The sequence below is a fragment of the Schistocerca americana genome, chromosome 3, assembly GCF_021461395.2.
Source record: "Schistocerca americana isolate TAMUIC-IGC-003095 chromosome 3, iqSchAmer2.1, whole genome shotgun sequence".
In the NCBI taxonomy this organism is placed as follows: Eukaryota; Metazoa; Arthropoda; class Insecta; order Orthoptera; family Acrididae; genus Schistocerca; species Schistocerca americana.
Genome location: NC_060121.1, coordinates 521448095 through 521473124, shown reverse-complemented (window position 1 = coordinate 521473124; position 25030 = coordinate 521448095).

Here is a 25030-nt window from a genome sequence, read left to right as displayed (position 1 = left end):
AGAAATTTGGTAATATCGATATAAATTCATGTGTTAGAAAGTCTTTTCTGAAGGCATTTGTCTATAATATAGCCTTGTACAGAAGTGAAACGTGGATGACAATCAGTTCAAGCAAGAAGGGAATAGAAGTTTTTGAAATTTAGTAATCCAGGAGAATGCTGGAGATTAGATGGGTAAATCGCGTAGCTAGTAAGAAGGTACTGAATAGAATCGGAGAGAAAAGAAATTTGCCGTGTAACTCGAGTAAAAGAAGGAATCGTTTGATATGTCAGATCTGAGACATCATGTAATCACCAATTTAGTATTAGAGGGAAGTATTTATGTGTGTGAGAGAGGAGTAGAAATTGCAGAAGAAGACAAATAAATGAGTACAGAAACGAGGTCCAAATGAATATGGAATGTGGATTGCTGGAGTTATTTGGAGATGAAGAGGTTTACACAGGACAGAGCAGCTTGGAGAGCGACACCAAATCAGTCTTCGGACTGAAGACCACAACATAGGTTTCAACTGTCAAACTGCGAACTCATTCTCAATGAAACATCATCACTACAGCTGTCCCCTCTTCTATGATACAGTCTGCGTAACTATGGGCCAAATTATTTTGAGCTCTGCTCACTGTCTATAAAGTAAACAGCCTGTAGTCAAACAGACTCTTCTGTCAGTCGTTGCTCGATCAGTCCGTGGGTAGTCATATCTGGGCATGCTTCACAGGAACTCCTCACACCGACTGGTATCGTAGCGTCTGCATTAAAACACCCTGTTAAGGGATGAGACCACCTGAAGAATAATATCTTCAATCTCTGACCAGCAGTAGCAAACGAACCGACCAGTACCCAACGCAGCCAAGAATAGGCTGTGCTGCTGAAGAATTTGTACATGTAGTGGACACAAAGTACGAGTTGCTCATAGCTACATACTGATGATTGTTGAATATAGTGTGGGGCGACTGGTGCTGGACAAACGTCGATTTCCACCCCCCCCTCCCCTTAAATGCCAACGTCTTCCCACTTATTGCTTCATCTTAATTGCTGCTTTGTCTGTTTATTCGTTTATTAAGACCATCACAATTTTACATTGAAGTAAAAGATACATTTTTAAATACTTGGTTCTTGTTTGATAAAGTTCAATACATAGAATAATACACATCACAATCGTATTGCTCGCAACATTAACGCAGTTCGTTTATCATTGTTTCATTGCTGGTCGATGTAAAACCTTAATAAACAAAGCGAAAAAAGCAAGATATATTGTTTACACTTCGCACACGTGGCATAACAAGAGCGCCTCCATCTGGTAGCAAGAAACAAGTAACTCCATGCCACAGAACTGTTGCTACACACAGTCCAGTCCAATCCTAATCTCTTCACGATTTAGTTTCATAGATCACCGCCCCCTTTCCAATTTAGTATCCTACACTCCTTTCCCTTCTTCTTCCCCATGTTACTTCACCCTCCCCCTTCCCATTTTCTTTCGCCTTCCTCGGTTTTGTCGCTATCACAACGCTGCTCTCCTCGGGGAACGGCGCCCATCTGGCATGATCTAGTTACTCCACTTTCTGGATACGCCAAGTTTTCAGTCGGTTCCTATGGGATACATGAGACTGACCGTAGAGCCCTCGTGTTAGCCAGATTTCTCTCCCCGCGTTGCCACCGAGGACGCTTGCGTGGTGCCTCCACGACTAATGTCTGCTGTCACTTTAAACCCGTTATCTTCCTACGACGTATAGGGTAATCCACAGACTTTAGGATAAACTTTGTGTGGTCTGCCCACAGCTTCACCATGTCCCCGAAGGGAGCTCTGATCCTAGAAAATTATTAACTTAACCTTTCATATACTACACTCTTCAAAAATCGCCAGAGAAGGCTGACTGGTTCACATCAGGCGACTGACGTTAGTACAGACGCACGTTTCCACCCATTCGATAGTCTGCAGCATCGCTGGAAGAAGATTCTAGACATGGATTCCTACTTTCAATTTGCCCTTGTACAATACCTTGAAGTTCGTACCAAGCGAAATGGTGCAGTGCTAAGACACTGGATCCATCTTCGGGAGATGACGGTTCAAATCGCTTGCTGCAAAGGCCGCAACCGGCCGCAGTGGCCGAGCGGTTCTAGGCGCTTCAGTCCGTAACTACGCTGCTGCCACGATCGCAGGTTCGAATCCTACCTCGGGTATAGATGTTTGTGATGTCCTTAGGTTAGTTAGGTTTACGTAGTTCTAAGTTTAGGGGCTGATGACCTCCGAAGTTAAGTCCCATAGTGCTTAGAGTCATTTGAACCATTTTGCAAAGGCGGTGATGTTTCCTACCATAGGGGTGCGGCCGAAGTTCTTCTCCGTCCTTCCCTAGTCCACGCGTGTGTTACGACTCTAATGACGTCATTGTAAGCATAACGTTGAATCTTCCGTTTTCTCTTACTAGTGAGTCCCGACACCTCAAACGACGGGCCCAGCACACAGTGGGCTAATTGCTCTGATAGAATCCCTTCATACATTATCTGGTCAAAAGTATCCCAGAACCTATTAGTAGACATTAATAAGAGGTGCGTCTACTCTTCGTCTTTATTACGCCTTGAACTCTGCTGTGGATACTTTTAATGACGTGTCTAATTGACCGTGGAGGAATTACAGATCATTCTTCCTCAAGAGCCGAAATCAAGGAAGTTACTGATGTTGGACGCTGGGGTCTGAAAAGAAGTCCACGTTCTAACTCATTTCAAAGGGTTTCCATTCAATCCAAATCGGGACGCTGGGCTGGCCAGTCCATTTCAGGAATGTTTTTGGCCACGGAACATTGCCTCACAGATGCTGTTGTATGACAAGTTACAATGTTAAGCTAATACAGTCACGTGACTGTAGGTAACATTCTCCAGGAACTCTCAAACCCAAACCCTTCTATCGGACTGCCACAGGGTAAACCGTGATTCATCACTCCAAATCTTTCATTTCCAGTCAGTCACTGTCCAATGGCGTCCCTCCTTACTCGACGTCAAGCACTGCTTAGCACTGAGTACAGATACAGGGTGTTTCAAAAATGACCGGTATATTTGAAACGGCAATAAAAACTAAACGAGCAGCGATAGAAATACACTGTTTGTTGCAATATGCTTGGGACAACACTACATTTTCAGGCGGACAAACTTTCGAAATTACAGTAGCTACAATTTTCAACAACAGATGGCGCTGCAAGTGATGTGAAAGATATAGAAGACAACGCAGTCTGTGGGTGCGCCATTCTGTACGTCGTCTTTCTGCTGTAAGCGTGTGCTGTTCACAACGTGCAAGTGTGCTGTAGACAACATGGTTTATTCCTTAGAACAGAGGATTTTTCTGGTGTTGGAATTCCACCGCCTAGAACACAGTGTTGTTGCAACAAGACGAAGTTTTCAACGGAGGTTTAATGTAACCAAAGGACCGAAAAGCGATACAATAAAGGATCTGTTTGAAAAATTTCAACGGACTGGGAACGTAACAGATGAACATGCTGGAAAGGTAGGGCGACTGCGTACGGCAACCACAGAGGGCAACGCGCAGCTAGTGCAGCAGGTGATCCAACAGCGGCCTCGGGTTTCCGTTCGCCGTGTTGCAGCTGCGGTCCAAATGACGCCAACGTCCACGTATCGTCTCATGCGTCAGAGTTTACACCTCTATCCATACAAAATTCAAACGCGGCAACCCCTCAGCGCCGCTACCATTGCTGCACGAGAGACATTCGCTAACGATATAGTGCACAGGATTGATGACGGCGATATGCATGTGGGCAGCATTTGGTTTACTGACGAAGCTTATTTTTACCTGGACGGCTTCGTCAATAAACAGGACTGGCGCATATGGGGAACCGAAAAGCCCCATGTTGCAGTCCCATCATCCCTGCATCCTCAAAAAGTACTGGTCTGCGCCGCCATTTCTTCCAAAGCAATCATTGGCCCATTTTTCAGATCCGAAACGATTACTGCATCACGCTATCTGGACATTCTTCGTGAATTTGTGGCGGTACAAACTGCCTTAGACGACACTGCGAACACCTCGTGGTTTATGCAAGATGGTGCCCGGCCACATCGCACGGCCGACGTCTTTAATTTCCTGAATGAATATTTCGATGATCGTGTGATTGCTTTGGGCTATCCGAAACATACAGGAGGCGGCGTGGATTGGCCTCCCTATTCGCCAGACATGAACCCCTGTGACTTCTTTCTGTGGGGACACTTGAAAGACCAGGTGTACCGCCAGAATCCAGAAACAATGGAACAGCTGAAGCAGTACATCTCATCTGCATGTGAAGCCATTCCGCCAGACACGTTGTCAAAGGTTTCGGGTAATTTCATTCAGAGACTACGCCATATTATTGCTACGCATGGTGGATATCTGGAAAATATCGTACTATAGAGTTTCCCAGACCGCAGCGCCATCTATTGTTGAAATTTGTAACTACTGTAATTTCGAAAGTTTGTCTGCCTGAAAATGTACTGTTGTCCCAAGCATATTGCAACAAACGGTGTATTTCTATCGCTGCTCGTTTAGTTTTTATTGCCGTTTCAAATATACCGGTCATTTTTGAAACACCCTGTATGTGTGGTTCATTAGAAACTGTTCGGCCGTTATACCCTACTGTTTTTAATACCCTACATATAGTCATTGTGCTAGCTGGATTACTGATAGCACTTTGGCAACTCACGAGTAATTTTTTCCACTGATTTCGGGCGATTTAATACAACTACCCTCCGCAATGCACGACAATCCCTGTCTGTCATCACTTTAGGTCTGCAAAGTCTCGGTTTAGCTGTGGTTCTTCCTTCGCATTTCCTCTTCACAGTCCTATCATCAACAGTCGATTTAGGTGGCGTTCGAACATTCAAATGTCCCTTATGGACTTGTTACTCACTGTCTAGTCCGCTTTCGAAGACGCTGTGTAGAATAACGATTTAACTTGATATTCTAACTTAAAATATTGGTATGCAAAAAATCTCGGAGTATGTCTTTAAGGAAGAGGGAAAAAACCAATTGCCTCTTATTGGCCTGTACCTTATGCAACTCCAGCTTGTTTTCGGCAACGAATCTGAAATGACTTACACAGACAATGTTATACTTTTGAAGTAAATATTTTCGTCGAATCATTCTCACATTTAGACGCAGCAGGAAATTCACATGTGTGTTAGTGTAGCGCTTGTCGTACTGCTTGAAAACTGAAAGTCAGTGAAACAATAATTTCGTGGAACAGGGCAACGACCGTGATGCAGGTTCGTACTATTCATCCACGCTACATCTGTACCCACAGTGCACAATCATCCGACATAATACAGGACGCTATCAAGGGAAAATGTACTGGAATAATGAATTTCAAATTATAGTTATATTCTCCAATCATATTTATATACGTTCCCTGTCTCTTGATGTCAATCGCAAGTGAAATCTTGTCCAGATACGGACGTAGCTTTTACATTCGACCAGTTCCTTTAATGGCGACTACAACAATGCTAGTTGTTACGTAAAAAGCATTCGCAACCGTTCTACTCAGTCTAGAACAAGGATTCATTATCCTTTCTTTTCTTGAGTAATCATTAGTTCGCGGAATAATGCCATCGCAATCCAAAGAGCGCCTAGCTCTCTCGTTGTACATATAAATTATCGTTGGCGCGCAGTTCGCCCTTGGCGTGCCATTATTAAATTAACTTATTGTATTCAAAAGACATTATACGAAGTAGGACTGTATAAAAAGAGACAGTACAAAGCCCCACGTGGGCAAAATTTTAACTCTTTAACATTATTGCTACCATCATATAATGATATATTCCTTACGTCTTTTCAAAACGTCTGTGATTGGTCACATTGATAAAAATGTAGATCATCTGCTTAAGCTTTGATGACTGCAACTGATTAACGTCTTTTGTTGAACTTTTGCTATGAGCTGCATATATGAATATTTGCAGCTTATTGAACTCAAACCATTCCCAACTGGTAGCAGTTTTGATGTGTTACCGGAGCTGTATCAGTGTTGATAAATTGTTGCAACTACTTCCTTTCTTGGATCAAGAACAGTTAGTGCTGCTGTGGATGTAACTGGTTGCTGTGAGTTTTCCCTTTCGGGCCCAGGTTCCGGAGTAACCACCCAGAAAACCCAGAACGCAGTTTGGTTAGCCTTGATTTACATCTCAGAATTTTCTAATTGGATTTTCGTTCGATTAGCGTAGAGATTATGATCAAGAATTACTGAGAGAAAAGTACAGCAAATTTCAATTTAGTTAATTGGTGGAGACAGAGGTTCCAAGTCACAAACAATCAATAGCGAAGACTCGTCACGCCACACAATGACGTGGGACTGAAGCCGAAAGATAGGTGGAGATGAAGTTGAGATGGTGTCTTAGCAATACCTCAGGATATCGACAAAGGTGTGGTATTAACAGGAACAGGACTGATACTCAGAGTGGACAAACGTGTGGAACATCCTCAGAGTACCATGTACACAGTATGGACATTCAGAACGTGTAAGTGATTCTTGATATACTACTAGCTGTAAGAAAGGAGATTAGTACATATAACCGGTAAAATACAATTTGGAATGCTCTGAATTCTATTGATTTGGAATAGGAATGCACAAGATTTAGTTCATTCTCAGTCAGAAATTTTATTGCACTCGAAAGTTGAGTATCTGACATAAAACTTTATAACCACACTATCGGTAGGATGTCCGTAACATACTGTCACACGCTGTCTTTGCTCATTCACATTTTCCTCATAGGGAACAAAACCAGTTAACGTACTATTTTCAAAAAGGCGACCACAATACAGCCTGCGTTGGCCGATTGTCGACCTTTGCGATGTAAGCAACTCGGAATCTCACTCATTTGAGCGAACCAAAATAAATACCCACATCATGACACAGCACTGCAATGTGATCATGAATTGTCTCACTTCTCACAGTTCACAACGTAACAACATCTTCAGTAGAAGTTCGTTGTCTAATTTCTGTCACTTTATATAGGTTTCTCAAGGACTTCGCTGGTACAAAGTTCCACAATCATAGGTATAACTTTACGCTAACAAGAAGTTACCTCCACCGAATCGTTATGAATTTAGCTCAGTAACGTCAATTAAACAAGACCACACCCAAAACCGATAGTCGAAACCAAGCAAGCGGATCCGCAGAAGGATCGGGTTTTGCAGCCCACAGCACAACACAATAACCATCATAACTTATCACACCTGTACCGTCTTGATATTGCTCACAAATACAAGCTAAACCAATTGGAAACAGAAATTACTGAAACTTTAATGATTAAATTGTCTACGTCTATCTCCACAGGCACAATCAGCCTCCTGAACGAAATTTAAGCAGGTACTGCACAACACGCGTCACGTGTATGAGGCATGTGTAGACGCCCTTCCACCTATTGGCAGAACTAGTGAAGCAATGATTTTACCAGACGATTTATCCACCGTGGAGAAATAGGAGCCGTTATTTTATACGGTGGATCCGCGCATGCGCAGTAGAGGAGGTGCGTATGCGAATGCGAAGAACACAGATTCTGAAGCGGGCTTTCTGGTTGGTTGATTAATTTGGGGGAGGGGACCAAACATCGAGATCATCAGTCCCACCAGAGTAGGGAAGGAAGTCGGCCGTGCCCTTTCAAAGGAATCATCCCGGCATTTTCCTGAAGTGATTTAGCGAAATCACGGTTAACCTAAATCAGGATGGCCGGACGCGGGTTTGAACCGTCGTCCTCCCGAATGCGAGCCCATTGTGCTAACCACTGCGCTACCTCCCTCGGTGCGGGCTTCTGCTTGTTACTGTTTTCACCTGAGGGTGGGAGACGAGATATACGTGAGCCCTGGGGATTTTTTCGCTATTGCGCAAGATACTCTACACATGTTTCAGTGAGCACTCTTTTTATAAATACAGCAGCAGAACAAATGAACATCCTCTTTTTTTGTACTGCCATTGAGAAAAGCTGTATATCTAATGATAACTCCTCATTGTAGGAAATGAAGGGAACAAAGGAAGTATAAACGCGCTTAATGAGGCATACAGAAAGGAAAGGTGTGTATATGATCCCCTATGTACACTGTACCACAACAAGATAAATCTACAACTGTCTGATTCTAACTTATATGTTTTACATAGATGTGTACATAATTTTACAGCAAGTGTTTGATCTGATTGCACCTTTTGTGTTATGTCAGCGTATGAGAAAGTATAGTGTTGAGTGAATAGAAATGGCTCTGAGTACTATGGGACTTAACTTCTGAGGTCATCAGTCCCCTAGAACATAGAACTACTTGAACCTAACTAACCTAAGGACATCACACACATCCATGCCCGAGGCAGGATTCGAACCTGCGACCGTAGCGGTCACGCGGTTCCAGACTGTAGCGCCTAGAACCGTACGGCCACCCGGGCTGGCTGTTGAGTGAATAGCAGCGAGAGTTAGAGCAGCTGTGACAAGTGAGGACTGTAAGAGCCGTTTTGCATCTTTGCGTTCACACTTTAGTGCCGAGTTTGAACAGAGAGAGTTAGGAGTGGCAAGGGTACAATACAGGTGCTTAAATCGAGCGTACGGTTCCCTCGTTATTGCCTATTATGCGCCAAACCCGTCATGTAAATCGATAGCAGACACACCCATTCTGAAGAAGTTCCTAAATTCCTGCGGATCTTCGGGCCTCAGCTCCTTCACTGACAGGCGGTATGTGTCCCCTGCCTTCACCACTTCTTCCCAGCCATGGTCGAATCGAATTCCTATACCTGACATTAAGTCGTCGTCCTGTCGTTCTCCTGACGGTTACCGCCGCCACTGACACGACAAGTGCTGCACAGATAATTGCGTCCTTCATGTCCAAAATGATGTCAAACGTAAATATAATCATTTTTTGTGCGAGCATAATATAAAACGAACACTTTAGCTCATCATTCTGTATAACGATAACGTAGTTTCATTCAGGTTGCGCTAGCTAACTTTAACTGCTTAACAAATATGAACCTTTATCTCTCAGAAGTTTCAATATGAGTAAATAGTAGCTTTAAAAAATATCAACCTTTACTCTGAACTACTTAAACAAGCGTGCAGTTTTTAATATGTACTCTTGGGGCACTGTTGCAAACCTACACGTTAGGTGTATTACGTAACAGTTACATAATACACCTTTATGCTTGAGACGCTGGTGCAATCTTGTAGATCATAGGTGCATTGTGTAATACCGGATTTACACACAGCATAAACGCGAACCTGAATGTAGGCGTGATTAGTTATTAATATTTTCGTACTGTAAGTGCAGAACAAACAACGTTGCAATTGTCAAGCATAAGTCACAAAATTCTGTAGGTGAGAGGAACTTGTAGCAGATGTTTTGAAGATATTCATAGCGTGTAATCGTAGAATTAGACAGCTTTCCCATTTGTTCTTTCATGTAGTTTTGTTTGTCCCGAATTTGTTGGAGAGTAGTTTTCTTCTCGCTTCTCAATTCAAAGTAAAAATGGTTCAAATGGCTCTGAGCACTATGGGACTTAACATCTGAGGTCATCAATCCCCTAGAACTTAGAACTACTTAAACCTAACTAACCTAAGGACATCACACACATCCATGCCCGAGGCAGGATTCGAACCTGCGACCGTAGCGGTCGCGCGGTTCCAGACTGAAGCGCCTAGAACCGCTCGGCCACACTGGCCGGCTCAATTCTAAGTGAGTTTTGGTTTGAACACCCATTAATGTCTCTAACAGGTGGATTGTGTTGGGACTGGAAGAGTAAAATTGAGCGTTCAGTTTATAGCGGAATGTCTCACACCAGTCAGTAGTCCGTTCAGAAATAAAGTCGGCCCACATAATGGATAGAAAGTCGCTATCTGCAAGGCTATTGGTATGAAGTAAATAACGAAAATAAGTCATCCAGATGTTCATCGCAATTTCCTGGTGAAGTGTCCTCTCACAGTCAATGTATGTAATTTCCCGATTGATGTTATTTGCAGTTAAAGACAAAACTTCCTTATGTAGTTCATTTCTTTGATTAGAAGCAAAAAACGAATACCAATGAGAAAAAGATTTTTTCACTTACCCCTTAAGTTACAAATATTCCGTGGAAAAACTTAGGGCAATTCTTGAAGGTCGTATCTATAAATAAAGTTCCCGACTCTTCAGAAAATTCAGGCTGCTTTGGTATAAGAAACCTACCATATTCTTCTCAGATTGTCAATATCACCATCAGCTATGTCTGTTCTGCAGCCAGGACTGCTTACGTCGTCAAAATATTTGGTACTGGTTGCTGTATCATCCCGCCATGAATTGGAAAAAGGTCTTTTCATCTGTTGTTATGTCAGCCTCCATCGCTCGCTCACAACGCATTGACTACTTCCAAGCGTGACTGACCTATCTGCACGGCAGTGGAGTCGAGTAGCGAAGCGCGGCCAGCCGAAAGGTAGCGGAATCAACACGGATGTTGTTTTTAAGAGAACTTATCGAAAGTGGGACTCAGGTCGTTCACTTTTCGACTGCAGGGGGACGCGAAACGGCAGCAGCGACCTGGTCGGGTTGAAACATCCCCTTAGAAAAATTAATGAATTACTGTGCTAATAAACCTCTTACGTTATTTGATTTTCAAACAGTTGAGCAAAACTGAACATACTCAGACATTTCTCTCTTTACTTATTCTGATCAACATTAAACTGACACACAATACTTTAAGCGCAACCAATTTGACTTTCAATAATACCTGACTTTCAATAATCCCTGACTAACAATAACCTATACCTTCCATCAATCACTTACCTCACAAAAATCTTCGAACTACTACAATACAGCGAGCACCAATACTGCCAGCTAAATAAAAGATTCTAACTACTGAAGGCACTAACTACTGATAGGCATAGTTAGAAACTGAAAGATTTTGATAGAGAACAATGTATTTACCTTAATGATGTTAAAATGTGTATATATATATATATATATATATATATATATATATATATATATATATATATATATATATATATACAGGGTGTCCCAGCTATCTTGTCCAACCAAAATATCTCTCGAACAATAGCAGCTATTGGAAAACGACTTTCACCGGTATCAATGTAGGGCTGGGGCCCATGAATGTACATATTTGGAAACATTCTAAAACGAAAGCATACGTGTTTTTTAACACAAACTTATGTTTTTTTTTTAAATGGACCTCCTATATTTTTTCTTCAGCAATCCATAGCATGACAAAGCACATACACAATGACATTGATTGCATCGCAATATTCCCATTACATCCCGAGATATTGAGACGCGAAATTGATGCTTGAAACACCCGACATGCGCTGCTAGCGCACGTCCTGACGTTGGTTGGTTGGTTGGTTTGGGGAAGGAGACCAGACAGCGTGGTCATCGGTCTCATCGGATTAGGGAAGGATGGTGAAGGAAGTCGGCCGTGCCCTTTCAGAGGAACCATCCCGGCATTTGCCTGGAGTGATTTAGGGAAATCACGGAAAACCTAAATCAGGATGGCCGGACGCGGGATTGAACCGTCGTCCTCCCGAATGCGAGTCCAGTGTCGAACCACTGCGCCACCTCGCTCGGTGCACGTCCTGAGGCTCAGGCGTGAACCCCATGCTGCCCGTAATCGCGGTGGTCCGAAACGAATAATACGGTCTGCTGCCATCCTCTTCATAAGTATGGAGGTGTGATTACACATGTGAATCACATCGCGATTACGGGCAGCATGGGGTTCACGCCTGAGCCTCAGGACGTTCAAACAAACAATGTATTTACCTTAATAGTGTTCAAAAGTGATAATATATATATATATATATATATATATATATATATATATATATATATTAGTCCATGATATCCAATATTACAAATTTACTCTTTCTGATGGACACACATCCAGATCGTCCGCTCTCAAAATTCTGTCATCTCTCTCCCCACATCCACCACTGCTGGCGGCTCACCTCCAACTGCGCAACGCTATGCGCTGTTCACATCCAACTGCCCAACACTACAATAGCAAATATTCCAACAATGCAAACCAACCATAGACTGCGCACAGCCCAGTCAGTGATTTTCATGCAGAGCGCTACGTGGCGTTACCAACATAAAAACCTAAACAGCCTACTTAGATAGCCCCCATGCTCCCCACAAAACATTTTGCAAATTGTTTTGGGCAGTGGCCAATAATGATTTGATAAAATTTTTCGTAATTAGAATAACAAAGATATCAAATGCATACACTTATTGATACACTGTTGGCCAAAAGTAAAAATTGTTCTCATAAAGACAGTCCTGATCATTCATCACAGTAGTACGAAGTCTGAGCAGTAAAAGAAAATGCACACGAAGTAGTCGATTTCCATGCAGTCTTGAAGAAGTAGTGTTGTCCTTCCAACGGAGAGACAATGCTAACTCTTGACATGCAGACAGGTAAAGGGCCACAACAGAGCAAGCCCACAGGAGAGTTAGTCGAAGTTTTGAAAAATATTGGTAGGTAGGTCATCACAGAGCGCTACGTGGCGTTACCAACATAAAAACCTAAACAGCCTGCTTACAGGGTATCCGACGTAATCGTACCGCAAGCTTGTTACGGGGAAAGAGCAAGAAAGATGGAGTACAAATATAAGTTGGTTGAAATTCTCGCTTTTGGGAGACAGCGACGTCGGTAATACGTCGGTCACGTGCCTGGTGAGTTTCCTGGTCGGCCGCCGCTGCAGAGGCACGGAGTAATGCCCTCGCTCTAATTGGTAGGGCAGGGCACGGAGCTGTTAATCAGCCGGGACAAGCCTGGCGACGTGTGCGTTGCTGCACAGCGCTCCCTCGCCTGGAGCCAAGCGGCCTCGACCAGCTACCAGCTTCCAGCTCACAGCCTCCAGCTTCCAGGCTGCCGGTAATTCCGTAATCCCGAGAGCCGGGAGGGCCCACTGCAGCTGCTGGGGGTGAGACATGGCAGCGGCGGATCTGCCAGCCCGTCCGCTCTCCTACGTACCCCAGTCTCACCCTCGTACGCTACCTCAACGAGCCACCTGACACTCGTCACATAACCTGTTCACCACTCACCTACTGAATATTATTAAAAGGTGTACAACTTTGCTTCCGCCGTTTGCCGATAGGTGGCGACAACGGTAATTAGCGGTCGAAAGAAACAGATCGCAGACGCCAGGCAATTAGCTTGGACCTTGGTCAACATAATGTCATTCAAACATTAGTCGATTTGTGTCTGCATCATAAAGTTGTTCTTGATTGAAAATGTCAGTTTACGAGCCTAATTCTCGTCATTTTCGGGAGGTGTTATTATTTTGTTTCAATATGAAGAAAACAGCGGTTGAGACTCATAGAATGCTCTCCAGTACGTATGGTAAGGACGCTATTAGTGAAATAACGTGTCGTGAGTGGTTTCAACGCTTCAAGAACGGTGATTTTAACGTCGTAGACCGGCATAGTGGTAGAAAAAAGAATGTTTCCGAAGATGCAGAATTGGAGACATTACTGAGTGAAGACTTGAGTCAAACTCAAGATGAATTGCCACGATTAGCGGGAGTGACACAGCAAGCCATTTCAAAACGTCTAAAGGCTATGGGCATGATTCAGAAAGAAGGAACTTGGGTCCCGTGTCAGCTGAAACCAAGAGACGCAGAACGGCGTTTGTGTGTTTGTTAACAGTTGCTTCAGAGACAAAAACGGAAGGTATTTCTACATGGCGTTGTGACTAGGGACAAAAAATGGGTTCATTACGATAACCCTGGACGCAAAAAGCAATGGGGATATCCCGGCCATGCTTCCAAGTCGACGGCCAAACCGAATATCCACGGCACCAAGATCATGCTCTGCATTTGATGGGACCAGCTCGGCGTCGAGTACTATGAGGTGTTAAAACCAATTGAAACAATCACATGTGCTCGTTATCGAACGCAATTAATAAGTTTGAGCAGAGCATTAAAAGACCAACGGTCGCAATACAGCGAGAGGTACGATAAAGTGATTTTGCAGCACGACAACGCTCGACCCCACGTTGCTAAAGAGGTCAAAACGAAGCATCAAAATGGGAAGTCCTACCACACCCGCCGTATTCTCCAGACATTGTCCCCTCTGACTATCACCTGTTTAGATCAATGGTGCATGGCCTGGCTCACCAACACTTCTGATCTCATGAAGAAGTCACAAATTGGATCGATTTGTGGATCGCTTCAAAAGATGAACAATTTTTTCGACGCTGGATTCGTACACTGCCCGAAAGATGGGAGGAAGTAGTGACCAGCGATGGAAGATACTTTGAATCATATACGTGTAATCAATTTGTTTCATTAAAGCCTCAAACGTTGGGGAAAAAACGGTGGAAGGATAGTTGTACCCATTGTATTATTATTATTATTATTATTATTACTTTCGTATCCAAGACAGTACAGTACAGTTATTCAAAATTCAAATCACATTTTTTTGGAAATTTGTGGTAAGATCCTATGGGACGAAACTGATGAGGTCATCGGTCCCTAAGCTTACACACTACTTAATCTAATTTAAACTAACTTACGCTAAGGACAACACACCCACCCATGCCCGAGGGAGGACTCGAACCTCCGACTGGCGGAGCCCCGCTAACCTTGACAGGACACCCTGGACCGCGCGGCTCAAATCGTATCTACAATCACAGGGTGTACCAGGAAATGTTGCGACGAACTTCGAGGGGCTGCAAATGGTGTCTTGAGGACCAAATCGAGGATAGAAACTAGTGTCTGAAAACGTTATCCAACAATGCTACAAAGCGTTGGCGGTATAGGCCCTGGCACCAGCCAGTAGCCACCCCTTCGGCAGAAATCGTGACTTTGTACACCGAGGGATAGTAGGTGGAACGTCTGACAATATTCTTTGTTATGCAGTGATTGCGACTCATTGCCTTGATCGTCAGTGCAGAAAATGCAGCTAGCTGTTGCGTAGACAGGCCTTGTCTCCTATGAATGCGATGCTCTCTTGACTTGGTGGTTGACGATTTCGGACACGAGTTTCCATCTCCAGTTTATTTTTCTCCTTTACACCGAAAAACAGTGGAGATTTTAGGGGGCACCAGAAGAAAAATAAACTGTGTGCAGAAACCCATGTCTGTAACCAGTATTCAGTGGGAGAACAGAGCATCGCATTCATAGGAGACAAGGCTTACCTAAGCAGCCTGTAGCTCCATCTTCTTCCCTGGCGATCGTGACCAGCAGTCGCGATCTAACAACATTACGAGACATTCCGCTTATGGTCTGACCACGTACAACGTCAAGTTTGCTGCCGTTGGGGTGGTCTAGTGGCAGACGTCGGTGCCTATAACTTCGACGCTGTGTAGCGTCGCTGGATGACGTCTCTGGACACGGTTTCATATTCTCGGTTTGTTTCTCAAGAGACCCTCTACAGCCCCTCGACGTCTGTCGCAGCATTACTGGGACACCCTGTATGCAAGACTTTGTACATGTCAAATTGATTCTGAGGCCCAAAATTCGGCAGTCTTGATTGCTGGAACATTTTCTGAAACCATGCCCTCCAAGGTGCAGGATTCAGGCAACTTCGGGCAGACCAAAGGGTGTTCAGCAACTTGAAGTTCTCCACATTCGCAGGCTGGTTGAGATGGTTCAAATGGCTCTGAGCACTACGGGACTCAACTTCTGAGGTCATCAGTCCCCCAGAACTTAGAACTACTTAAACCCAACTAACCTAAGGACATCACACACATCCATGCCCGAGGCAGGATTCGAACCTGCTACCGTAGCGGCCGCTCGGTTCCAGACTGTAGCGCCTAGAACCGCTCGGCCACTCTGGCCGGCTCGCAGCATGGATCTCCTCTAACGTAACCCCACCACTAAAAGTTTCCTTTGCACCAACTTACTCCATTTCACAGTCTGTTCAAAGTCTCTCACGTCCAGTAGGGTAGATGGAAACCATCAACGGGCTCTTCCCTTAGGTTTTGGTTATTGCTTCCAGTTGCTTTGTTTCCCCACAGTTCTATTCAGCGAGCGGAAGGTGATTATGCGATGGATTCAGTTGTTCCAAGAAAACTCTTCCTCGACTTCCGCCTAGAAAATGATGCTTTGCTTTCAAACATGGAAAGCCAAGAATCATTTTCTTGTTTTTTCTTCTCAAACTCTGCCGCTATTCTTCGTCTTAATATTCGGGGATGAGATGCCCACAAGATTTTATCAAATGAAATTGATCGTAGGCAACCCGTCATAATGTAGCCTGTCTCGTTAAGATCCTGGTGAATGCAGCATATTCTGTTGTACAGAAACATAGAGCACAATTTTGGTAAACATTTTTGGAATACAGTGACCAATTAATTGTTATATTTAGATTAAAGTTCAGTCTTGATCACGTTATGTCTGTTTTAATGAGTAACCGGTTTCGGTTTTTTCTATAAAACCATCATCAGACCCATTGGCTCCCTTGGGTTGGTAGGTGGAGCTCTCCTTGCTGCTGTGCAGTCAACAGTTGACTGCACAGCAGCAAGGAGAGCTCCACCTACCAACCCAAGGGAGCCAATGGGTCTGATGATGGTTTTATAGAAAAAACCGAAACCGGTTACTCATTAAAACAGACATAACGTGATCAAGACTGAATTTTAATCTAAATATAGAAACATAGAGCTATAGCAGTCGTGTGTAGAGCATTTGGTTCAGCCTTCCATGTTAGTGAGCTAGCGTATAAGCGCCAAAGAAACGTATAGGCATGCGTATTCAAATACAGAGATATGTAAACAGACAGAAACGGCGCTGCGGTCGACAACGCCTATATAAGACAAGTGTCTGGCGCAGTTATTAGATCGGTTACTACTGCTACAATGGCAGGTTTTAAGATTCAAATGAGTCTGAACATGGTGTTATAGTCGGCGCACGAGCGACGGAACACAGCATCTCCGAGGTAGCAACGAAATGGGGATTTTCCCGTACGACCATTTCACGACTGTGCCGTGAATATCAGAAATTCGGTAAAACATCAAATCTCCGACATGGCTGCGGTCGGAAAAAGATCCTGCAAGAACGGGACCGCCGACCTCTGTGACCAAGCAGTTCTAGGCGCTCCAGTCCGGAACTGCGCTGCTGCTTCGGTCGGAGGTTCGAATCCTGACTCGGGCATGGATGTGTGTGATGTCCTTAGGTTAGCTAGGTTTAAGTAATTCTAAGTCTAGGGGACTGATGACCTCAGATGGTAAGTCCCATAGTGCTCAGAGTCATTTGAACCATTTGAAGAACGGGACCAACAACTACTGAAGAGAATCGTTCAACGTGACAGACGTGTAACCCTTCCTCAAATTGCAGCTGATTTCAATGCTCGGCCATCAACAAGTGTCATCATTGATATGGGCTTTCGGAGCCGAAGGCCCACTGCACGACACAAAGCTTTACGCCTCGCCTGGGCCCGTCAACACCGACATCGGACTGTTGATGACTGGAAACATGTTTCCTGGTCAGACGAGTCTCGTTTCAAATTGTATCGAGCGGATGGACGTGTACGGGGATGGACACAACCTCATGAATCCATGGACCCTGCGTGTCAGCAGGGATCTATTCCAGCTGGTGGAGGGTCCGTAGCGGTGTGTGGCGTGTGCAGCTGGTGTGATAAGGGACCCCTGATATGTCTGGATATGACTCTGACAGGTGATACGTACGTAAGCATCCTGTCTGATCACGTGGTGTTGCGGCGCTTCTGCGTCCTCGCGGCGGTGCTACACGATATTAGGCTGATTTTTAGCTCTTCGGTGTATTTCGGGTGCAGACTTTGAGTTTCCTGTTCTCGCAGTGGTCTTTGAAAGTAAGTGTGCGATCGAGCTGTACTCCGAGGTGTGAATGAAATTACAATTCAGTGTAAACACTGTTCTGATTTTCAACCTGACAGCCTGAAAAGTAGAACGAAACTTTCCATACAGTTGATCTTGCCAAAGCAGCGGACAGGTCGTAGTGTCGGATAGGTTCGGTTTACCAGTTTGCATGATAGAAGGCAGGAGATGACGGATCTGTGCTTATAGAGCAACACACAAGCTTGTTGATTTTTACGCCACTATCCTTTTATCCTTGTCAGTGGTGAGAAATCCGCTGTTAAGGCAACATCCATCTTCTGGTCCTACCACAGTTCTGTGGAGCACCTCTGACGATACTCTTGTCTCTCATGAGCACTCGGCGGTCAAATAATGTACTGTGTTCTAATACTTAAGATCGTCCAGCCACTCACATACCTGGGAACCTGTTCTGTATGCTTGGATGTTCTTTAACACTCTGCTGTGAAACTTTGTGTCAAACGCTTTTCGGGAATCTAAGAATATGGAATCTGTATGTTGCCCTTCGCAGGATGTTCGCAGGATTTCGTGTGAGAAAAAGGTTTCGCATGAGCGATGCTTTCTAGATCCAGAAGAATTTCTGTGTCACGGCAATTTATTGTATTCGAACTTTGAATAGGCTTAAGAATTCTGCAGCAAACCAATGATAGGGATATTGGTTCGTAATTTTGTGCTTCCGTTCTCATATAGGCCTACAGGAGTCACCTGCGCTTCTTCCCAGTAGCTTGGGGCTAGGCGCTGATTTGCGAAAAAAGGCAAGCTAAGTAAGGGGCTACTGCAACAGAGTACTCTCTGTAAAACTGAATTCGGATTCCATCGGCACCTGACGACTTACACGTATTTGTTTTCAAATCTTTCAGTTGTTTCTCAGCTCCAGGGACGAATATTTGTTCGTTCTCCATATAGCAGTCGGTGCGACGCTCGAACAATGATACAGTCTGTACGATCCTCAGGCGTGACTGAGTTTTCAAACACGAAATTTAAAACTTCAGTTTTGCTTTTGCTTTCTTCTATTGCCACACCAGAGGGGTCGACGACTGACTGACCAGAGCTCCCAACCCACTAAGTGATTTTAGGTAGGACCAGAATTTTCTCAGGTTCTCGCCAATACCTTTTGCTAAGGTGTGAGGATGGAACTTGTTTGCTTCGTGCATCGATCTTTTTACACACGGACGAATTTCTACTAACTTTTTACTGTCGACATTTCCACGTTCTTTTTTGGATCGAAAAAGGCAACATCATCTATGTTCTCAGCATTTTACAACTTTTGTTATTAAAAAGCGGTGATTCTGTTATGTCCTCCATGTGAATGCGAAGTTATCTGGACGGGAGTAACTGGAGAATGTGAATTCAAGTTAATCATCAGATGTTTCTACCGGCCTCCAGGTTCCACTGTAACAGGTATAGCAACAGTCAAAAAAATTCTACCATCAGTGGCGCCGGAGTACCACGATCGTGCCACATCTCCAGAGCATGATTTAAACTTTGCTCGTAAGTTCCCTGCGTCCATGATATTGGAACTTAATGATGCCCTTTCATCATCTAAGTACGATGCTACAACTGCTTATCTGCTTTTTCCAGTACAAAATCTCTCTTGGCCTTATTGATGGATTTATTAATTTTATTAACTATCGTCGCTATGATGACATAGCGATCATTTATCGCTACCTCTATACTACCGCTGTAAGTAAGGTCAGGCGTGTTTGCAGCTGCAAGTTCCAAAATATTTCCTCTGCCTGTAGGTTGTCGAACTAGCTGCATACGGCTGCGTACGTACTACTTGCAATGAATCCATAGAAGTCCCAGTCTATACCCGGTAGGAAAGTATCCTCCAGTTAATGTTGCATGATCGGGGTACTTCCGTGCTACTGAAGATTTCTTTGAATGTTTCTACACAAGTATGTCGGAATCTGGTAGCTAGTGAAATCATCCGATGATTAACATGAACTCGCCTAGACTAGTCACTCCTGTCCAGATAACTTCACATTCCGACCTCGATAGACACAATATTTTTGCCAATTGCAATGAACTCTCCCCTTCCTGCGTCATGTAATGTGTCTTATCTGCATGAGTTCCATGTCTCGTTACACACTTTGGAGCTCTCTACTTCAGGCTACATCCAGCTATCGGTTCCAAGTGCAAATAACAGTTCTTCTGAAGTGTGCAAAGTCAGGAACTTCCTTACACATGCTTCGGCAATTTACTATTAAAATTTTCAAATTCAAAATGTGTTTACTTTTTACGCAGTCCGATTGCGCTCTCTGAATATCGAATGGTGCGCGTTCATAAGAGGACCTCAAATTATCACCTAACAAAAAAAAAAAAAAAAAAAAAAAAAAAAAAAAAACATGAGCACTCTAGTATTCTGCTGGCTAAGTAGCTCTTTCGTCTGTGTAGTGCACCCTGACCTATGATGCAGAATCCTGGAATTCTCTACTCCATAATGCATGCCCAGAATTGTGTAACCACCACAGTCACAGACTCGACAAAGCCTCCCCTGGATTCCAAGTCAAAGAACCCCGATCACTTCCGGGTACTATATTGCTCTTCTTTCACCCAACGAGTGAGGTCAATGTTCTTCACCACCCACCCGTATGAACTGAGGAAGGCCTCAGAACCCAACCAACAGGTGGAATTGGTGCCGACACGAGACTGCTTGAAGATGACTGCCCTCGACAGACGCAGGCAGGTCTTCCTCCACATCTAAAATGTGGCTCCCTAGCAAACATACCAGGCACAAATTGGACTTCTTTCCAACCCTGGATGATATTTCCCTAAGGTGCTCCACAACGCTCCTAGCATTGGAGCCCCCGATAACTAGCAAACTCCTCCCCCCGTATGCCTGCTCGAACCTTGCTGAAGGAGCAACTACTTGTCGATTCACAGCGTGAATGAGTGAAGCCAGCCAGCCAGTCCCTACTTTGATTCTCTGCCTCGAGCGATGCGAAGACTTGACAACTGCCCCTCTGCACTGATCACAGTTGCCCTACGTACGGCACGCTGGAAACTGCATCACCAGAAGTTCCCATGGGCGGAAAAGGCGACACTGATGTACGCAACGTGCCAATTTCCCCGAAGCCGCTACATCCGAGGCAGCAGCCTGCAGACAGCTGAGCGTGTTCTACAGTGTCTTCAGCTGTTCGTGAACTGTGGCCAGTTCCGCGTGTGTCTGCACACACCCTATCCTCGTAGTCCTAACATTCAAACGAAACTAGCTGTAAAACGAGCCCCGCTGTCGTGTAGACAAAGAATTAGACTACCAAATTTGCTAAAAATACTAAAGTATGGCGTTAGGGGATACCAAGTCTGTCACGGACACTAATTTACTGAAAGTTCGCAGCCAAGCAAAACGCAAGTACGTTGCAGAATCAAGTAAAAAAAGCGACACTACTGATGCTGCGGCAGAAAACTACATTACGAAGTTAATTCAATCTATACAAACGATCGAGAGACACTAAGTTGCTTACACCAAAAAAAAGCACCACTAAAGACAGATCAATAAAGAGCTACTATCCACTTCTACTCAGAAGCATATAACAATACCACTCACGTCAACAATGTACGGTATACCGTCTGTGCAAACTGAGAGCTGTTGCTGGTGGCCTGAGCTCCGCTCTAGGATTCGTGCTCTACATAGCTCTCGACTGTTAACGTGACATGATTTCTGCATAGTGTAAAAACTAGCGTCCTTTCATCCTCGCGAGGCTAAATAAGTAGCTTCTTGAATACATGAGCAACGACATCATTGAGATTCGACTACTGGCAATACGGGCAGGAAGAATTGGCGACATGTTGATAATAATTATGTCCCATGATCATAGATCACTCCTGGCGTTTCCTTGTAGGCAGAAGTCGGCGAGTCAGAGCAGGTCTAAGGCCTGATTCGTAAGTGGTGTTTAGATTTACGTAAAAGCGAGGAAAGAGTCTGCATATTTTAATTTCGGGCTGAAAAATCAAATGGCCTTAAGAGGCCATGTGATTACAAACTGGTTGTGAGAGGCAATTTCCAATTTGTAAGCGACGTAGACAAAGTACCGTAGTTGCAGGCTTTCTGTTCATTGGTCATAAGGAGGAAGGTGCACCATAGAACATGGAGCTGCCAGACTATACGACCGCTAGCATCAGTACATGCTGCACAATATTTGAGTGTTGATTATAGTGTTCGGGGACACTTCACTTTCACTATATGAGGGAAGAAGCACCTGGTTTCTTTGCAATTCAGAAGAAACGATAGGCGGGATATAGAAACAGGGACACGCGGCCATTTTTTGCAGGTTGCCGGAGGTATGAGGGTGTGATGAGGAACTCGCAGGTAAGCTGGGCGAGAGGGTCGCAAACGTTGCAGCCGGCTTAGCGTGGCGGCTTAGCGAGTCCTGAGAGCACTCATGTGATGACAGGTGACCGCAATAACACGATTATCGTGATTTGTGTATTTTCCTGCCAGTGGCAAAATACCACGGTTACGAGAAACTGAACAGAGCAACGGTCAGCGTGTAGCTCAGGGGCAAGATTACAGCTTTCATTCGATTACACCAAGAGAATGGAGTTAGTTTAGATGACTTATTTTCTGCAGCACTGCAAGAGATATCACAAAGATCCAGCGTGAGCTGTAATTATCATATGGCAGGGAAACCTGTGTTAACGCCGAACCGATTTATTCTGGAAAACAAATCCGTTCCAATTTTGGCCACCAGGTGCAAATCCGGCGCTGTGAATTCAAGAAAGACGTATAGAAATGTTTCCACATGTAATTGATTAGGAATGGGACGTGGGCACAAAATGCCGAGTAAGTGACAAAGGCATAATTATGATATTATTAACCACCGCTTACTCTACTTGTTCAGTATGAGGGCTGGAAACGTCGAAGAGATGCTGTACAGACCAAGAGATTTAAGAACTTCAACTTCTATAACCGTATAAATACACGGTCGTATTTGAATGCAACGTTGGGGCAAAATTTTAAAGCAACCTATGAAGAACTTTCGCAGCTATACGATTTTGAGCAACCTAACATTTACATTTTTATTTCTATAGATAAGGAAAAAACAGTCCTTAAAGCCAGGCTAACAGCAATGTGTGAATCTTCACCTATTGAGCACCATTTCAAAATCGCAACATTATCTCCACACGACTTTAATGACCATATCAAATCACGCACATGCGAGCTCGCGTGTAAATGTTTTCGAGGCACTATTAATCACTCATTCAACTTTATTGGAAATACAATCCGATCACAATAGGTAATCATTTCCACTCCAAAAGCGAGGCCAAGATTGGATAAACATTTTCTGAGGCTGATGAATACCCTCGCTAAATGGAAGTGGGTATTTTACGTTACTCAAATTAAGTAAATACTGTCTGTGTGAAAGTTAGTTCTAGACTGAATACCAGTTCAAGAATGTGTAGTGAGCTAGTTTCAGTGTTTTGCCCTTACCTGCACAGCGCTCGTTTCTGACTGGTCAGTTTTCTCGGCCAATAAACAACAACATTACATAAGAGTCTAATTAAGATTTGAGCTTGATTTTGGAGTTACTGAAATCGTGGTTGGGAAGCTGTTAGTGTGGATAATGGCGGCAGTCTCATTGGAGGGTATATAAACATTTAAATAGTTAATAAACCAAGTTACACGTTTGCCACCGAGCATTGAAGTACGAATGCCCACGTTGTCTATACTCTCCAGTATGACACGGCCTCTTACTCGCACCTTCGTTCTCGCGTTTCATAACCATCTGTTATTTTGTGGGATGGGAAGAGCTACCAGTCTTACCTGATTACCGGTTAACAGCAACGTTAGCCTTTATATACTGTACGATGAAGCCTAGTAAAATGTGGGATAACATGGGGCATAAATGCTACAAACTGAATTATGGATTCCGACGTAGGTTCCGAACGTGCTTTGAATGGAAACCAGCGTATACAGTTAGAACTAACGTACTGAAATGAAACATGGACGTTAAATGTACAAATGTTTCACATATTGCGGGTCGCCTACGAGCATTAGTAAGATACATGTTGCTCATAACAAGAAAGGACAGATGCAAACAAATGTACAAGAGAAAAGACAGCAGTTGAGGACGTGATAACGACTTTTAAGAAACTGAAATTGAGGTTGGCTCGCCACATAGTTAGACGGAGAGATGGACTAAGGCTAGACCTGGAGGACGATCTAACGGTAGATGTACTGAGGACATACAGGTATAACCACGACCTACTTAGATGCGAAAAACTGAAGATAACAGTTCATGTTGAAGTGTGAAGGCCCATATCAGTAGTAGATGATAAATGACATGCTGCAAGTGCTGACGATGATGATGCTAATGATGATAATGAACTGATGTGAAGTACAAAATTCATTTTTATCTCGCATATCATTTTTGTTGGGATTAGACTGTAAAATGATTGTTTATGGGCGCTGCATATTTTTGTTACTGTCTGCTTTTGCACAGTAAATATCATCTTTGAGAGTGACTGGTACCTCAGAATACTGCACCATAAGAAATTAATTAACAGATGTATCTTAAAATATACTCCAAGAATAGCAATGATTGGAAGAGAAAAAGTTCCGTAAATTAGATATTACAGAAAATTAAACACATTTTTATTGGAGTTTATATGTGTCAAATTTATTGACGTTCTGTGCATTTTGTAGAACGAAATATATTCCAGTTTCTTTATTTTTTCAAAACTCGAATAATATTTTCTTGAAAAATGGTATTGACATTTCTTCTCTTACCGTCTCTCTAATGGACTTAATTGTAACTCTTGTATCATTTGCAAAAATTACGAAGTCTGAATGATGTATCTTAAATTTATCCACATGGTATGGGACTGAAATAAATTTCACTTCTATGAAATAAATTCACTTCTTCAGTCACTTTTTACTAATATTTATTAGCGCGACGCGTTTCGACAGCATTCTGCCACGATCAGGTGCATCACTATTACATGTGCATTACGCTGAAGTGTGAAAGTTTTAAGTGATACTATCTTTGTGCCACCCAAATAAATATCCAGCAAAAAGATTTGATTTCACTGCATAATATCACTGGTACAAACAACAAATAATCCTAATCGCACTGCAGATAACGTACTTAAAACTGTATCGCAAATGACGATGACGATATGCTGCTGAAACGCGCTGTGGTGATAAGAATTAGTAAAAAGTTACTGAAGCAGTAAAATTTATTTTATAAATTACGAATGTTAAGTGGAGGGTATGAAACAGGGATGGATTCAAAACTGAACCCTACGGGAGGTCAAGT